The following is a 6,573-nucleotide window of genomic DNA, read 5'->3' as shown; positions in this document are numbered from 1 at the left end:
GGTAGAAGAGAGTCTAGGAGACATCAATGGTGATGGAAGGAGACCTGATTCCTGGTGGTGAACACACAATACAATACAGATGATGTACTATAGACTTGTACACTTGAAATCTATACAATTTTATTAACCAATGTCACCCCAATAAAAAAGTAAAAAGAAAAATACTATATTAGAAAAAAGTATATAAGAAGCCTAACATCAGAAACCAAAAAAGATCAAGGTAAAAATTACAGTGGAGACAATGTGGCTATAACATAATATTCCAGTGAGAGAATGACCCAGACATTGGGTGGCAGAGCTAAGCCATCGGATTACCTGTATGAATAGTGCATGATTCCTGCACCACTTAAAATGGCCTTTAGCACATGGTATGAAGCAAAACCTCTTGATGGTTAACACTGACCAATGATTATTTATCAAGGACAGCTGATGTTAAGAAACAGAGCCAGGCACCGTTTTACTGTGTGTAAAACGGATGGTGACAACATGCAGCTACCAGTTTCCACCAGGCATGAAAACAGACCTGATAGTAAGATAAAAACAACCAAACCGATGTTACTCTGGTTTGATTTAAATAGATAATGAAGGCCACAACATGCTGGTGAGAAAAAAAAGTTCTAAACACCTCCACCTCCTTGGAACATTTCTTCGTTAGCCATGAGGAAAATAGGGAACAAAAGTGAGAAGAAACAGTTCTTTTTAGGACCGTCTCTGCTTTCTTTTGACCTTCCTCTTTCTGTTGAGCACCATATAATTGTGCAATGCCCCCAACTTGTAGCCACCTTTCTTGTCTATGCCTCACATATTGGGTCTTTTGGTTTCCTTTTTCTGTTAACTTTAAAAATCTATGTCCAAGAAACTACGCTTTTAATGGATGGTAGAATGTAACATGATAAGTGACTTCTGCTATTGGGCAAACAAGGTTGTGGTGCTCTTCTGGGTAAAAGAGTTATCCCCTGGTCTCTAAGAGATACAATTCAAAATACTGCAGCAATCCAAAGGCAAAATGGTCGAAAATTGTGAATAATAAGCAGCTAATAACTTCAGTGCACACATAAAAAAAACAGATTAGTAAAATAACAAAGTTTCTCTAATAAAAACAGTATTTAAGCAGTATTTAAGTTATAGGGTTTCTCAACTTCATGAATAGAAACACCTGATATAAGGTAAGGAGCCAAATTTCCTCACTAAGTCTAGAAATGCATGTCTAACTTTGGATAGTTTGAAACTGATTTATGGAGATCTAATTAACAAAATGGTTCCACATGACCTAATAAAGCAGAGTCGGCCTGCCATTCTGGTCTTGTTTGTAATCTAACCCCTCTTTACCTTCAATCATTTATAAATATTCTCCAGCATAACCTCATTGCTCCAAGCAGGCCCATATCATCTCACACATTTTTACTGAATGCTTATGATCCATGGAGCACTTCTATTAGGTGTCTGTGAATAGAATGAGAACTGAACAGAAATAATACCTGCTCCCGCAGAGTGTCAGGCTAATGGGGAAAATAGACAATTCAGCAAGCAATTGTAGTAGAGCTTAATAATGTGATAGGGAAGTACAGGGCGTTGACGGAAAACATCGAAGGCACTCAATTCAGACCTGGAAGATCAGGAAAAGTTTCTGAGAAGTAGAGATTTAAAGGATGAGTGGGCCTCTCAAACATCTAGCAAGGGAAAAAGAAATCTAGAAAGGGGGGAGGGAAGTAGTAATCTCCACAAAGGAATACCTCAAAGCTGTGGCTTAAAAAGATTTGGTGTTACCCTTTCCCCTTCCATGCCTTGATCACACACACACACACACACACACACACACACACACCACTCACCTGCTTCCTGTGGTGCTCCTTTTCTCTGTCTAGAAAACACTCTTACACGATTCTCTGTAATTAAACCCTACAAGTCCTGAAAAGCCCAACACCTTGGTCCTGTTTTAAAATCTCAACAAGTGTTCCATTATAGGAAGCCTTCTTCAATATCTCCATCTTGCTGAATTCTCTCCCTTCTTTTAAGTTGTTTAGCAGTTATTAAAATTGCACCACAAATATGAAGCTGGTTGTTAAGTGCTGACATGTATAATTCTGAGACTATTTCTGGGTTCTCTTATCTCCACATGCAGACTTTAAATTCCCTCAAGTCAGGGACTGTGCCATAAACTTCACTTGTATCTCTGACAGTGACAAGCATAATACATTATAAACTTCGTTGTGAGAAGTACAAAAGGTGACAGACCTCTGAGAAGAGTGTCATAAAACATAAAACAAGCGAAGCTTTCAAAACTTATAAATTCAAAATAATATTCTTTTCATTCTTGTTAATATTGCTAAATAAAGTGGTGATAATGGCATTTTTATTAGATATAGAAAGAGTTTGCTGATGGGGGATGAAGAAATTCAAATACTAATACTCTATTCTTGTTCTGTTTCATCAAAAAATAATATTCATGCTGGCAAAAGTAAGACAAAGATAAAAATTATAAATTTTAAAGCCCAAGATATAGCCGGACATTACATATTCTAAATGAGTTTGATTTCACTAATTTGGAGAAATTATACTGCAAAGTACTGAAAACATTTGTAGGTATGGTAAATTATCTTCACAGATACTACAGTGAACAGAATGGTTGACAGAGAACAAAGAGCCAACTGTCTCAGTTTTCAAAATAGAGAAGGTAGATTCCAGCAACTCCAGCCCAGAGAGCTTGACATTAATTCCAGACATGATTCCCAAGAGATTCTTAAAACTATGGATGTGAGCACTCAAAATGTGAAGTGTCGTTACCTACAAGCTTGTGTTATTTCCTCTTGGTTTTAATAAGGTTACTTGATATCTATTCTGCAGAAAGTGGAAATGCATTTCAGCAAGGAATTCGACCAAGTGTGTGAGAGTATACTCCTGGGCCACACAAAGGAATGTAAACTCTGAGGAAAGAGAGTTACTTGACTATATAACTGGTTGAACAGCCTTATAAAAGCGACTAACTCATGGACTCTTGAAAAGCAAGAGGAAGGTGGCCAGGATCATGCCAAAAGTCCTTTCACTTCAGCATTCTACGCATTTACTCAGAAGAAGCTATTAATTACCTCCTGACCAAATCTGTTAAGGCCTCTACATTGTGAAGAATTGCTCATCTATATCATAGAATCAGAATCCAAAAATAGCTTGACCTTCCAAAACAATAGGCCAACTAAAGGTAAAGGTTAAATTTAATTGCAGTATTTTTAAAAGTCCTAAATCCAGCGGCCAAGTGCACAATTGTGGAGAAGTATATTTACACAAGAAGAAGCAAAAAAGATGCATAATTAAATAGTGTAGTATGAATGCAAAGAAAGAATGAGACTCTCAAACTTTGCCAATTCAGGATGAGTTGAAGGAACTGAATATTACCATAGGGACTAGAAGAGGTGTCATATATAAAATCATTTTGTATAGGTATTCTAAGAGGTAAAAATTGGGATATAAATTGATAGAAACAAATAGTATAGTTCAACACAAGAAAATAGTCCTTAGGCTACAAACAGAACAAATAGAGACATGCCTCTTACACTGAAGATCAATCATGATAAATAGTTTGCTTAAATTAATCTTCATATTCTCTATGAATTCAGAAATAACTTTATCTGCTAAGGGAGAAAAGAATAAGGATAATTTGAGTGAACTGGAAAACCTGGAAAAATCCGGAACATGTACTGTAGAGATTTTGATATGGAATTATCTAAGAGAGAAACAAATTCCTAACACTGTTAACCATCCCTTCAACTGAATCAGGTTAGAGTGAATCAGGTTCTAGGGGCAGGAGATTTGAGGGTTGGAGCAGAGTTGACATTGCTAAGACTACTGTGATAAGTAAAATGAGAAATATGAAAAAATGAAGGGTAGCCAAAGAAAAATAATGGAAGAGGATGGTGTCAGGTAACGGGGGAGTGAGTGGAATTATTGGAAGGATCAGAGATTGTGGTCGGAAAGAGAATATGAGATTCTCAGCTTTTTCAGCTGGGGTAATTCTGAGTGACATGAAGGCCTAGGTGGGTGAATACCAGTGGATTCCTGAAGGGCAGGGCAGCAGGTTAAGGTCCTGTGAAAGCCAAACATGTAGATGTTCAATGAAGTCCTGAAAAATTCCAGCTGACAAAATTAAGAAAGAAAAACCTCCATTGTTTTAGACTCCTAAGGAAAGTGGAATCTCAGGTCATTAAGCATTGGTAATGGGGACAGGATAGATAACATTAATGAAGGTTTAAACTTAGGAAGACAATGGGTAATTGGGAATGATGAGAGAAATATAGTTCACAAGCAGTTCTGAATAGGCTGCAAGGCATCTCTGAGAGAAAAACCATAATATTCCATGGAGGGTCATTGCAAAATGAATATCATTCTTTAAATTGCATTCTTAAACAGAACAACCTATAGGATCAAGGCATAAAAAACTTAACTCGATAATTACAAGGATCACACAATTACACTTACTAGACACTTACTCTGTGCCAGGCACTGAGTCCAATGATGAATATCCTGAGGGAGGCTGGAGGTCAGTAAGATACAGACACCTAAACAATGTAGCATAGCGAAAGGGAATGTGTAGGTTAGGTCAGACCTGGAAATAATTTCAGGATTAAGACTTTCCCTTGATCTACTCAACTTCTTTTCCCCAGGGTGTTCACTTCCCAAGCCACTGTCTTCTCTCGCTAATTCCTACAATGGTGAGAAGAAAGAGGTGGTGTGTGAGCTAATTAATTTGAGTTGCCTTTGATTTTCTGAAAGGGAGGGTTCATCTTAATAAAAGATTATTAATGACCAGAAAGCATTCCAGGTTGGTGAAGTTAGTAATTATGAGCAGTGAGAATCACATTTTTATGGGAAGGGCCGGTGGGGGCGGGGGGAGAGTGGGGAGGGCATGCCTAGAGACCCTCGAGTTTTATAATGTAGTCTAAAGCTCTTCACTCCTTGCAAATAATGCTATCCATAGGAAGATAAAACCTATTGGCCTGAAACCAGGAAAGAGAGAGAGAAATATGGCATAGGTCAGATACTTCCAAACTGTTGAGAGAAATAGAAGCAAATATGATTCAGGATAGTCAAAAAATTACTCCAAGCCAAACTAAGTCAACTACTCTATGGGCAACTAAATTTGTTCATCTGAAGACCTAAAAATTGCTAAAACCTCTTCGTCCGTCAGGTCAAAATGAAGATATCCAAACAAAACTTTGGACAGGCACCTAATCAATACTTACTGAATAAATCTAGATAGTCTAGAGCAGGGGTGGGCAAACTTTTTGTCTGGAGGGCCACAATGGGTTCTTAAACTGGACCGGAGGGCCGGAACAAAAGCATGGATGGAGTGTTTGTGTGAACTAACATAAATTCAAAGTAAACATCATTACATAAAAGGGTACGGTCTTTTTTTTTTTTTTTTTTTAGTTTTATTCTTTTCAAGCGGGCCGGAGGCGGGCCGCGGGCCGTAGTTTGCTCACGGCTGGTCCAGAGACTAATAAGCATTGACATTATTGATAATTTAGAATTAAAAATATCAGTTTCTACAACTATGCAGAAAAGTAATAAATAGTAATGTTTAAAAAAAGTGGCTTGGATAAATATTTATAATTTAAGTGGTAGAAAATCAGTGCTATAAAAGTTATATATCCTAGCAGATAAAAGAAAAGCATAGAACCTTTCTGGAAAATCTGGCATACAGAAAATATTCTGAATAAATAATTTCCTCCAATATTTTGTCCCATCAATAACATACTTTTTGGCTTGGAATTTTCAAATATTGCTTTAAATCTCCATTTCTCTTTATCTAGAGAAATAAATTCTTAAGGCTAATTTGATTTTTATCTATTTCTGAAAAAGTTTAAATAGAAACTTGGTGGGTATAGCGGTTGTTTTAAAATAACTTGTAAAAATGTCAGTATTCTCCTTCCTATACTCACATTAATTGTTGGGGAATGTAGCCTACAAATGTAAATATAGAATTTAATTTCTCTTGTGTGGTTTCAGACAAAATCAAAAACGCAATGCTAAATAAAGATTTTTTTGCTTGAAAGTGTCTATGATAAAACTGTTGACCTTTAGTCATATAATATTTTATTGGCATAGTCATAGTATAATTTTAGTTATTGCTTCTTTAGTTTTTAGTGGAAAGTAATATTAACTAAAACAGGTTTCAAAATAAGACCTTAAAGCAAGATCATTTAATAAACCATAGTTATAAGAAAAATGAGTACTAAGCATTTGAAGTTTCCCGCATTTCTTTTTCCTTTGGCGTTGCCAGGTATAAGTGGAATGTCTTTACATTTCCTTCCGCATTCTGTAAATGACATTTGTGTTAGGTCAGTTATTTTCTCCCTGGACATCTAGACACAGGGCCTTTAAGGGCTCTTTACATTCATACACTATGAACCACCACAGCAAGCATAAGTGCTTTACATTTTTGTTGGTTTTCAAAGAGAGAGCTATAATTTTATTTCTTTGTCACACACCAGACTAGAAAGAGATCTTACAGTCCAAGAAGAAACAGAAGATACCCATTTATTCATCATAAGTTTCTACTAAATAAATTTCACCTACAAA

The 6,573-nt window shown here is 36.4% G+C and overlaps 1 protein-coding gene across 1 annotated transcript in view; it reads right to left on the bottom strand.

Moving 5' to 3' along the window:
• Positions 1-6,573, bottom strand: part of GUCY1A3 (guanylate cyclase 1, soluble, alpha 3) — a 47,818-nt gene that overhangs the window by 40,145 nt on the left and 1,100 nt on the right.

Source organism: Myotis davidii, unplaced genomic scaffold (assembly GCF_000327345.1).
Source record: "Myotis davidii unplaced genomic scaffold, ASM32734v1 scaffold392, whole genome shotgun sequence".
Taxonomy (NCBI): domain Eukaryota; kingdom Metazoa; phylum Chordata; class Mammalia; order Chiroptera; family Vespertilionidae; genus Myotis; species Myotis davidii.
This window is presented reverse-complemented; position numbering and strand designations above follow the sequence as displayed.